Below are 12,321 nucleotides of genomic sequence, written 5' to 3' on the forward strand. Positions count from 1 at the left end.
TCTGGTGCCCTCAGCACAAGAAAGATATAGACCTGTTGGAGAGGGTCCAGAGAAGGGCCACCAGGATGATCAAAGGCCTGGAGCACCTCTGCTATGAAGACAGGCTGAGAGTCAGGGCTATTCAGCTTGGAGAAGAGAAGGCTTCAGGAGACTTTATAGGGGCCTTCCAGTACCTGAAGGGGCTACAGGAAAGCTAGGGAGGGTCTTTTCACCACAGAGGATAGTGATAGGACAAGGGGTAATGGGTTTAAACTGAAAGAGGATAGATTTAGGTTAGACATCAGGAAGAAATTCTTCACCATGAGGTGCTAGAATAGGTTGCCCAGGGAGGTTGCTGATGCCCCCTCCCTAGAGGTGTTCAAGGCCAGGCTGGATGAGGCTTTGTGCAGCCTGGTCTAGTAGAAGGTGTCCCTGCTCATAGCAGGGAGGTTAGAACCTGAAGATCTTTCAGGTCCCTTCCAACCTTAATAATTCTATGATTCTATGACTTTAAAAGCTATACACAGGGCTTGGTTTCTCACACAGAGCTGTAACAAAGCAAACATGTTTTACAACTGTTGGAGAATAAACAAAAACAAGACTGCATGGCTACTTCTTGGTCTGCTGGAAGCTCAAAGCAGAAGCACGAGGGTTCTCTGTCACAGAATGAACAGAGAGCTACGCATCACTTTCTGCACCAGACTCCTGTACTTAATGGAGCATGGCAGGCTTGCACTGACTCTTTTTATCAGGCACACGAGGCCACAAAAGCAGGGAGGACTATATCACTACAGTGAGATTTTCTAGAACCACAGCACACGAGTGGACTTGAAGGTTAATGAACAATCATCAATGTTTGGCTAAATCCACTGCTGACTTGAGCATGTTGAGTTTTCCCATGTCTTCCAAATCTTGCTGTCAAAGCCTGGTGTCTCTGTCCTTGAATGTTTTAGTCACTTATGCTAAGAACTTACAAAATCAGCAAGGAAATACTGAATTAGCTTGGGCAAATCCCACTCTCCCCTTGGCTGCAGTACTGCTTTCTTTCCACATTAATTATTTATAAGCCTGCAGACAGCCACAATCTCGTATCATTATCAGAGCACTAGTATGTCCAAGAAAGCCCTTCGAACACCACTGTGTCCTGACAGGCTGAGGAACACAATGCCACAGAGAAACACAGGAATGCTCCCCATGACAGTGCCTCAATTAACAGAGCAGCCTCTCTCAGAAAGCAGCTAATGCCAGATGCTTCAGACAACAGGAGTGCTGAGGATCACACACGTACAAGACAAACCTGCAGTGTAATTAAGGCCCAGGTATCCAGCATTATTCTGCTCTTACTTTTCTGCAAAGAGAAGTCAGCTCTGGGGCACGATATGAGACTAAAAAGCAAAGTCTTATGGCTAATCCTAGGACAGGAGAGAAGTCCCTCTGGATTTGTTCCATCTGGTACATATTTAGGTCATATGGCAGTTGTGTGTCTCCTCCTAATCCCAGGTTTGGAGAAGTGAACAGAGAGTTGAGAAGCTGCTGTTTAACTGCACCTCAGTACACAGCTACACTGGGTATGAGCTCTGAGCAGCTGAGTTCTGACCCCCAGGTAGAGCACTAACAGAAATGTGTTGCATCACAAGCTGCTATAATCTAAAACTTTTCCAATGACTTCAAATTATTTGGCTTAATCCACTAATAAAAATTATTCTAAGGTTCTTGCTAGTGTTCTCTTGTTACTTGTTCAGTTTTATCTGAATTGTAAACAAAGGACAGGGCTCTAGACAATTCAAGATTACATACAGACAGATTTTGGAAATACTCAAGTCTGATGTCTCTGGTCAGACTCATATGCAATGATTCAGAGAAACAGACAATGAACAGTGCCAGAGGCACATCTCTGTAGGAGATAAAATCTTAGCTAAGCATTACCAGGCTTAGCTAGTAATGTAGAGGTCTTAGTTTAAATGAGGAATACATCTCCTGGTTCAAAAACATAGAAAAACAGTCAGTGCACGTACACCCACTCACCCTTCAGACACACACTGCAACGCACGCCCACGCACTGGCCTTCATGTGTGACACTGATGAATCCTCCAACCATCCACTTGTGGTATTTGAAATACTTCCCTCCAAATAGGTTAATCTATTCTCCAATAATTGTCTAATGCAAGTGCCATTTAGATAAAGAAATTATTTTCTAACCATGTTGTGATAAGCCTACCTAGTTTTCTCCCTGCTTCTTTTGTTAAGGACAGGTAAATTAGAGTGTTTACAAATAGCTCCTGGCTGAACATCACGAGCTGCAGCTCACAATGAATAAATGTCAGAATAAGCAGCAGCAGACCAGCACTGTCTTCTCTCCCACATGGCTGTCCTTCAGCTACCTGATGCTCAAAAGTTTTCGAGTTCTCATTTTCTGTATGCTGATAGCTCTGGGTACTGCTTCAGAGTCAAAATCCAAACTGGCAGTAGTCCTTTACTCACTCCCAACTCAGCTATTCCAGCTGAAGGGCTCCTGCCTAATCAAATATATGTTTCTTTGCAAATTGCAAAGCTGCCTGTCAGTCAACTCTCAGCAAATCCCAAAAGGATCTTGGAATTTTGAGGAGACTTCCCTTAGTGAATCATAGAATCATAGAATCTTAGGGGTTGGAAGGGATCTCAAAAGATCATCTAGTCCAACCCCCCTGCCAGAGCAGGGTCACCTAGAGTACATCACACAGGAATGCATCCAGGTGGGTTTTGAATGTCTCCAGTGAAGGAGACTCCACAACCTCCCTGGGCAGCCTGTTCCAGTGCTCTGTCACTCTCACAGTAAAAAAAGAGGGTTCTGTAAACTATGAGGTTTTGTTTCTGCTTATGTAGCTAAGATTCCATTCCAAAGGAGGTACATTTTTTTTGAAGCGGTTTAAGGAGGTACATCCATATACAACCACAGTCCTACCACTGACATGCAAGTTTTTGCCAAGTCTATCATGTTCCATCAGGTTATGTCAGTATATTTGGTTTCTGTGGCAAGGTTTTTATAGCGGTGGAGCTACAGAGGTAGCTCCTATGAGAACCTGCTAGAAACTTCCTTTTTGTCTGGTAGAAAGTTTAGATACCAAGAATTAAAAAAACCCACAACAAACAGATATTAAAATTCAGAAATCAACTTCTGAATGAAAATTATTACCATATAGTAATTCATAACTGATCCCCCATCATTAATTAAGGAGAATTGATAATCTTAATGGGATTTGAAAGTAAATAGTATATTGTAATTTTTAACCTTTTATTATCCAATTTTTCAATTTTTTTCACTTTGGTTTGTGTTTAGAATCAGAGTGATATACATAAGGAACAACTCATAGCAAATATATTCATACCTGTGTTTCGTGTTTCAGCCACAAGGCTGATTTGTGTCCTATTGGTTGAACTAATAAGTACTAATGTATTCTATAGGTAAATCTATTGATTCAAAGGCACTTGGAAATATTGGTTTCTCAATTAATAAATGGCTGTGCACAGCAGCTTGATTTGAATTAGGCTGCAAAATTAAAATGATCCTCAATAATCAGGACTTTTTGTATTTTTAAGAATTCTTTTCTCAGTCTTGAATTTAATATTAATTTTTGTGTCCTTGATTGTTAAGCTTTGTTTTCAAGTGCCAAACATAGTGAGGCTGTTAAGAAATATCACTTAACTTTCAAATTGTCTTGTCTGTTTTGTCCTCATTGACATTTTACTCTCCTTTTGTAGATTAAATCTAAGATGTAAAAGGGTATTAAAATAATATTTTTTTTCATTATTCTATCAAAGCACGCATTATTTTTGAGAAAATAAAAAAGGCTAATTCATTGCTGTTGTTATGTGATACAGCACACCAGTTCCATATATGCCGAAGAGCAAAGAGGGTATCTTGTTTGTCAAAAGCTAAATAAATATTCAAATCAGATCAAGGTTCAGAGAAGTTGGTAGCAGACACAAATGTCTATTGATGCTGGAGCCTTCATCTCTTTCTGTTCATATTTTCCATCATAGCTGTCCTGAATCCATACCAAAGTCATACCCACTTTACATTCTGTTCACTGCCTTTTTTTCCACAACTTCATGAAAATCCCTGAAGCAGCATGGTTCACATTAAGAGGAAATTCCACAAATGAAACATGAGAAATGAATCTGCTTTGGAGGTAGAAGTTCTAGAATATACAGAGATGAGAATTCATTGCAACTGCAACATTTTATTGCAAGGGTAAGCAAAGTGAGGATAAGAAGTTACAAAAAAAAATATATTGGATATGCAAAGTTCAGTAGTAATATAATTTCATAATAGATAATGAAAAAAATAATTATTTAGCTACTTCAGAGAAAAAGAGAAGATAAAAGGGAAGGTAAGAGCTCTAATTATCAGAAAGTAAATACACTAGAGGGGAGGAAAAGTGGAATTTCTAAGTACTTGCTCTGCTTCAGTTCACTCAAAACAACTCTTCTGTGAAATGATTAATTATGCTGGGAGTAGATGAACAACATAAGAGAAGAGACATCAACACCGTAAAGAGCAAGTGAGAAATTACCTGGACTGAATTAATGTTTTGAATCAGCAAGGCCAGATTAAATCCATCAGAGAGTACTAAAGGAATTAGCCAATGAGGTTTCATAGTCCATGGCAAATGATTTTACAGAACTCCAAGGAGATCCTAGGGTTGCAGATTAGAAGCCTGACATCCATTATAGGAAACATACCAGCTAAAAAGAGATGTAACATGAATAAAAGTATTATTAGTGCTAGAATGATGTTAAGGCACAGAGCAAAACAAATGTTAGCGTTTAAAAAGGACTTATATATTAGACAGAAGTGTCGTATATATGATATCTTTTGCCAAATAAGCATATTTACTACACTAATTCAAGGTATTGTAAGGTACAACCTGTAGAAAAGAAAAATCTAGGTTACCATAGCTCACTGAAACCAGATAGCATCTACACCAAATATTACCGAAACATTTCAGAAAGCAGAAAACCAAAGATGATTGCTCAATAAGGACTCTACGAACTTCATAGTTCTAGTAATCCTTAATAAACCCACACTTAATCCCCAGTCCATTAACTGTTGGCCTAGCTTAAATCCCTCTTTCCTCATAATTGATACTTCTTAACTTGTAAGATTCACATCTCAAAATCAGAAGTCAAAGTAGAAAACTAGTATGACTTATAACTTTTAAGTTTATACTGCTGGGCTCATCTACAGCCTCTTGAACATTAGATACAGATAAATCACCCATAAAGCAAAAAAGTAGATACTAAGTCACTCTCCTGAACAGAAGTCAGTTAATGGTGACAGATAAATGTTGCCATCTACAAAAAGTTTTCACCTCCAGTGTTCCCCCAGATTACCTTCTCTGTTTCTCTTCCAAATCTATCAGTCCACTGATAGCAACATGCCTTGGTCTTTGTTTCCAACATTAGACCAAATGTATAACTTATAGAATCATAGAATCATAGAATCATAGAATCTTAGGGGCTGGAAGGGACCTCGAGAGATCATCTAGTCCAACCCCCCTGCCAGAGCAGGGTCACCTAGAGTACATCACACAGGAACTCATCCAGGTGGGTTTTGAATGTCTCCAGTGAGGGAGACTCCACAACCTCCCTGGGCAGTCTGTTCCAGTGCTCTGTCACTCTTACAGTAAAAAAATTTTTTCGGATATTCACCTTGAACTTCCTATGCTCCAATTTACACCCATTACCCCTTGTCCTATCACTGGTCATCACTGAGAAAAGCCTAACTCCGTCCCCCTGACACTCACCCCTTACATATTTGTAAACATTGATGAGGTCACCCCTCAGTCTCCTTTTCTCCAAGCTAAAGAGACCCAGCTCCCTCAGCCTTTCCTCATAAGGGAGATGTTCCACTCCCCTAATCATCTTCGTAGCTCTGCGCTGGACTCTTTCGAGCAGTTCCCTGTCCTTTTTGAACTGAGGGGCCCAGAACTGGACACAATACTCCAGATGTGGCCTCACCAATGCAGAATAGAGGGGGAGGAGAACCTCTCTTGACCTACTAACCACACCCTTTCTAATGCACCCCAGGATGCCATTGGCCTTCTTGGCCACAAGGGCACATTGCTGGCTCATGGTCATCCTCCTGTCTACCAGGACCCCCAGGTCTCTTTCACCTACACTACTCTCCAGCAGTTCAGCCCCCAACCTGTACTGGGACATGGTGTTGTTCTTCCCCAAATGTAAAACTCTGCACTTCCCCTTGTTGAATTTCATCATGTTTCTCCCCGCCCAACTCTCCAACCTATCTAAGTCTCTCTGAATGGCAGCACAGCCTTCTGGTGTGTCAGCCACTCCTCCCAGCTTAGTGTCATCAGCAAACTTGCTGAGGGTACATTCTATACCCTCATCCAGGTCGTTGATGAAGATGTTGAACAACACCGGTCCCAGTACCGACCCCTGTGGGACTCCACTAGTCACACACCTCCAACCAGATTCTGCCCCATTGACTACAACTCTCTGACTCCTTCCTTTCAACCAGTTCCTAATCCACCTCACTTCCTGATCACCAAACCCATACCTGATCAACTTTTCTACAAGGATGCTGTGGGAGACGGTGTCAAATGCTTTACTGAAATCAAGATAAACCACATCTACCGCTCTACCATCATCTATCCACCTAGTAATTTCCTCATAGAAGGCTATGAGGTTAGTCAAACATGATTTACCCTTGATAAAACCATGTTGACTGCTCTTGATGACCCCCATGTCCTTGATGTGCCTGGAGATAGTGCCAAGAACAAGTTGTTCCATCACCTTTCCAGGGATGGAGGTGAGGCTGACCGGTCTATAGTTACCCGGGTCCTCCTTCTTGCCCTTCTTGTAGACTGGAGTGACATTTGCTATCCTCCAGTCCTCAGGCACCTCACCTGTTGCCCATGACTTACTGAAGATGATGGAGAGTGGCCTAGCAATGACCTCCGCCAGCTCCCTCAGCACCCTTGGGTGCATTCCATCTGGACCCATTGATTTATGGATGTCCAGATTACTCAACTGATCCCTAACCCAATCCTCATCTACCATGTCAAACTCTTCCTCTATCTTGACTTCTTCTGGGGCTATATGAATCTGGGGCTCATAGGGAGACCCTGCAGGAGTGAAGACAGAGGCAAAGAAGGCATTCAGCACCTCTGCCTTCTTTATATCCTCTGTCACCAGGGCTCCCACCTCATTCCTCAATGGGCCAATATTGCCTCTATTGCTAGTTTTGCTAGCTATGTATTTGAAAAAGCCCTTTCTATTATCCTTAACCTGACTTGCAAGGTTAAGTTCCAAGGAGGCCTTAGCTTTCCTAATTGCCTCCCTACATCCTCTGACAACAGTCCTATATTCCTCCCACGTGACCAGCCCCTCCTTCCATGATCTGTAGATTTTCCTTTTCCACTTAAGTTTGCCCAGTAGTTCCTTCTTTAACCATGCAGGTCTCCTAGCACCCTTACTAGATTTCCTAACCATTGGGACGCTCTGATCCTGTGCTTGCAAGAAGTGGTCCTTGAATGTTGACCAGCTATCTTGAGCTCCTTTATCTTCTAGCACCCTGTCCCATGGGATTTCCCTTAATAGATGATTGAGGAGACCAAAGTTTGCCCTGTGGAAGTCCAGGGTTCTGGTCCTGCTGGGTATTTTGTTCCTTCCACACAGGATCCTGAACTCCACCATCTCATGATCACTGCAGCCAAGGCTGCCATTGACCACCACTGCTTCAACAAGGCCCTCCTTGCTGGTTAGTACAAGATCCAGCAGCGCTCCTCTTCTAGTCGGCTTGTCCACCATTTGCCTTAAGAAGTTATCATCAATGCACTGGAGGAACCTCCTAGACTGTGAAAGGCTGGCTGTGTGAGTCTTCCAGCAGATATCAGGGTAGTTGAAATCTCCCATGAGGACCAGGGACTGTAGTTGTGAGGCTGCTTTCAGTTGCCTGTAGAAAGCCTCATCAACCTCCTCACCTTGATCAGGAGGTCTGTAGTAGACCCCCACAACTGTGTCACCCGCACCTGCTTGCCCCTTAATTCTTACCCACAGACTTTCAACTTGCCCCTCATCAGCCCCTGCACGAAACTCAATACATTCTAGTTGCTCTCTCACATAAAGAGCAACTCCACCACCTCGCTTCCCTGCCCTATCTTTCCTAAAAAGCACATATCCATCCATGGCCACATTCCAGTCATGTGAGCTGTCCCACCATGTCTCTGTTATTGCTACTAGATCATAACCCTTAGCCCACACACAGACCTCTAACTCTTCCTGCTTATTCCCCATGCTGTGTGCATTAGCATACAGGCATTTCAGGAAGCAAACAGAGCACACTGGTGGGACTAAATCCTCCTTAGACCACCTGCCTTCGGGCCCTGGTTCATTCTTCTTGTGCTTTTCCCTAACAGACCCAGTTTTCTCCCCTTCCCCCTTCACATCTCGTTTAAAGCTCTCTCGATGAGCCCTGCTAGTGAGTTTAGCACAGTAAGAAAAGGCAAATGAAAATACATTCCTGAAAGATCTGCCTACGTGTAATTTGTAAATGAACCAAAGACAGACCTCCAAGAATTCAACTCACACGTGAAGCTATTTCAGTACCAGCCAGCAGTCATTATATAATTAAAGCTACAAAATCCTTTTTTTCACCTAGAATAAGTTCACTAAAGGCTGTAGTTTTGGGAGGACCTAAATGATGCTTAAATTCTACTAATATTTTTAGGCAAGGCACTAATGTGGGATAGGTATGAACAGCAAAAACATGGGAACAATTTATCAAATAACTTTTAAAGGAAATATTTCATTCTGAGTGATGTTTATATATTGGTCCCTTTTAGACATTGATCTGTGCTTTTAAAAAGGGAAGCAAATTTAAAATGTTGAATCTGAAAACATTTCATTCACCCCTAAGTGAAATTATTTCTTTAACATTGATTAGTTGCAATGTAAATTCAATTTTAACCTTTCCCCAAGACACATGAAAACAAACAATCGGAAAGGAAAAGTAGGCACGATTTAGCATTTACTGAAGGTGACATTTCTTTTTAGAAATTAAGAATAAGACTTATTTCTTATAGACTGTTACACTATTTGGCTTGCTAAATACCCTTAAGTACTTACATCTTATTTCATGGTTTTGACTTATTTTTGTTTTCTAAGAAGCAAATTGCATAGTAATGGATACAACATTAATGGACAACTGGCATTGCATGGCATTTCCAGAAAAATCACTATAGATTTTGAGCCTAGTTAGTTTTCAAACAATAAAAAAACACGATCATGCTGACAAGAAGTCCCCTAAACCCGCTGATGATTTTAACTCTAGCTCAAGGCTAAGCTGACTTGCATATGCCACTTTTTTCCTCCTCAGCTCTGCACTTGTGGTTTCTGTAAGACAATGCAATGCATCTAAACCTTGTGCAAGATCCCTTCATCCTCAAGTCACTGCAGAAAATCAAAATTCAATTCACAATCACTGCTTTGCTTAAAAAAATCCATCTCTTTTGTTTTGCTGCTGGGTTCACATGTACCACTGCAGGTAAGTTCTTGAACTTGTACCAGCTGGGGTACAGGACTCCTGATCAAGCCTAAGCACTTCTTGAAGCATTTTTAATTAAAGAAGTGCCAAATGTAAATAATTCCTAAAAAAAATTTTATCCTAACTCATTCCAAAGAGGTAAGGCAACATTTTCTTATGTAGCTATTCAAAATATGAGGAAAACACTAAAATACTATTTTATACAAAATTGTGTCGTATTCACAAATAACACACATTTTTCTAGAAAAAAACTAGAAAACTAGAAAATTTCAGAAACTTGGCACAATATTAGAGATATTGAAGTCTCTCCTCTATTTTCTACTACATATCAGGCTACACAGCTCTCTAAAGCCAGAGAAACTCTTGGCTTCAACAAAATAGCACAAAAATAAAAGCTGTGCCATGCAAAAGCAAAACCTTGCATATGAAACTGTTAGAATCCCTCAATTTCAAAGGAATAAACCCCATGTAATTATGGTAGCTCCGAGTGTCCTGGTAGCCATTAATTTTAAACAAGAATAAAAATACTCCATATTCTACACTGCCTAGCAATGTGCCCTTGTGGCCAAGAAGGCCAGTGGCATCCTGGGGTCCATTAGAAAGGGTGTGGTTAGTAGGTCAAGAGAGGTTCTCCTCCCCCTCTATTCTGCATTGGTGAGGCCACATCTGGAGTATTGTGTCCAGTTCTGGGCCCCTCAGTTCAAGAAGGACAGGGAACTGCTCGAAAGAGTCCAGTGCAGAGCTACGAAGATGATTAAGGGAGTGGAACATCTCCCTTATGAGGAAAGGCTGAGGGAGCTAGGTCTCTTTAGCTTGGAGAAAAGGAGACTGAGGGGTGACTTCATCCATGTTTACAAATATGTAAGGGGTGAGTGTCAGGGGGACGGAGTTAGGCTTTTCTCAGTGATGACCAGTGATAGGACAAGGGGTAATGGGTGCAAATTGGAGCATAGGAGGTTCAAGGTGAATATCCGAAAAAGTTTTTTTACTGTGAGAGTGACAAAGCACTGGAACAGACTGCCCAGGGAGGTTGTGGAGTCTCCCTCACTGGAGACATTCAAAACCCACCTGGATGAGTTCGTGTGTGATGTACTCTAGGTGACCCTGCTCTGGCGGGGGGTTGGACTAGATGATCTCTCGAGGTCCTTCCCAGCCCCTAAGATTCTATGATTCTATGAAATTTGCTTATACAGCAATGGAAACTGAAAATTATGCAGCTTTGAGGTCCAAAAAATGTAGGAGCCAAATGCTTTTCTGGGGTTCAAAAAATAAATACAGAAAATAAATAATATATTTTAAGATAAGAAAGTATTAATATAGTAATCTTCTCTGAGTTATACAGGCAAAAATATCGCACAGTAATTCCTATCTTACATATAATTCCTGGTTGATTTTGTTCACTTTAAAAAACAAACAAACCAACGAAAAAACCCCACACAACAAGACTAGCTCCACTATGAAATTATTTATCATCATATTAAGGAACTGCACAGTAGAAATCAGTTATAAGTATCTGTATAGTTAATGACTAGCATGTCCAAAAAGATGGACCTTATCCTTTTGCAACCCTGGCATCAGTTCATGGAAGTAAAATATTTTTTCAGTGGAACCAAATGCCTGCTTTGCAAATCTAAGTCCAATAGTTCTTTCTATATAAAAAAAATAATGGTAAAATAAGTTCTGTAGCACATTTCTGAAGGAAGCAGAAAGTTTCTAACAATGAGCAGAAGTCAAACCTAAGCAGTAACTTAAATTGGCAATTTAAGAAGGTAAAATGGAAATGAGCTATTGTGAAATCTAACTCCATGTGTATTAGTGAATACTCTCGTCAGAGCAAATATAATCTATAGATTACTCTACTGTTCTCTGTTTTTTTTTTTATAAATCAGAAAATTAATTACCTAGACAATAGTGTCCTGTAGTAGGTTTAATGTATAATTTATATATGGAAATTTAAGTGTCAACACTGTAACAAATCATCACAAAAATATTTTTGCAGTTAGGTTTTTCTGCATGTCTTCCACAAAGAATGAGCATAATACAGATTCTCTCAATGATATAATGCTGTTTTGGTATGTGGAGCTGAACTGCATTTTTAATTTTTTCCCAGCTACAAATCAATCAAAATGCATAAGCTTTTTGTGCTGTTTGACAGAAGATTTGTATTTTGACATCAGCCCTCTTAGGAGAACACCGTTCACAGTAAGAAGAAAAATAAAATATTAAACAGAACAAGGATTTCCACTGTCCACCTTGCCATCTGTGAGGGGACATTTTAAAATCCCATTATGGCTGATTAGGATGCTCTGAACATTCTCCCTTTATTTTAAGGCTACAATTGTAACTTTAGAGACATTTAATAAAAGTCTTCACTTCAAGTGAGTCTTAGAAACCAGTTTTGCGTGGAAACACATTTCTTTAATAGTCTTAGAATTGTTAACTAATGGGATTTTTTAGGGTGCAAAGGCTCAAAAATTTTTTAAAAGTCACAATTTCTGCATTGAGGAGCTCCAAGCAAAGCTTTCTACCATGGGTGTGTTAAGACCCAGTGTTTAAACAATGACTGAGGGACACACACTGCTATTAGCTTTTTCAAAATCAGCTACTCAGAATTACTAGAAATTCTGAATATTCAAATTTTAATAGATTCAGAGATAGGCTAAGATCTTTGGCATTTACAGATCTCTGTAACATATCCTAGTTAAGTGTAGAATTGCTGCAACTGCATTTCCAAGGTGAAAATTATTTCTATCTTGCCTCAGCCTAAAAACTTCATCTGGTGAATGGGGAAAGAG

The 12,321-nt window shown here is 40.5% G+C and overlaps 1 protein-coding gene across 1 annotated transcript in view; it reads right to left on the reverse strand.

Moving 5' to 3' along the window:
• The window catches only part of SH2D4B (SH2 domain containing 4B), a 73,021-nt gene that overhangs the window by 59,583 nt on the left and 1,117 nt on the right, over positions 1-12,321 (reverse strand). The gene's annotated exons all lie outside the window — the stretch shown is intronic.

This window comes from Chaetura pelagica, unplaced genomic scaffold (assembly GCF_000747805.2).
Source record: "Chaetura pelagica isolate M959 unplaced genomic scaffold, ChaPel_1.0 scaffold205, whole genome shotgun sequence".
NCBI lineage: Eukaryota > Metazoa > Chordata > Aves > Apodiformes > Apodidae > Chaetura > Chaetura pelagica.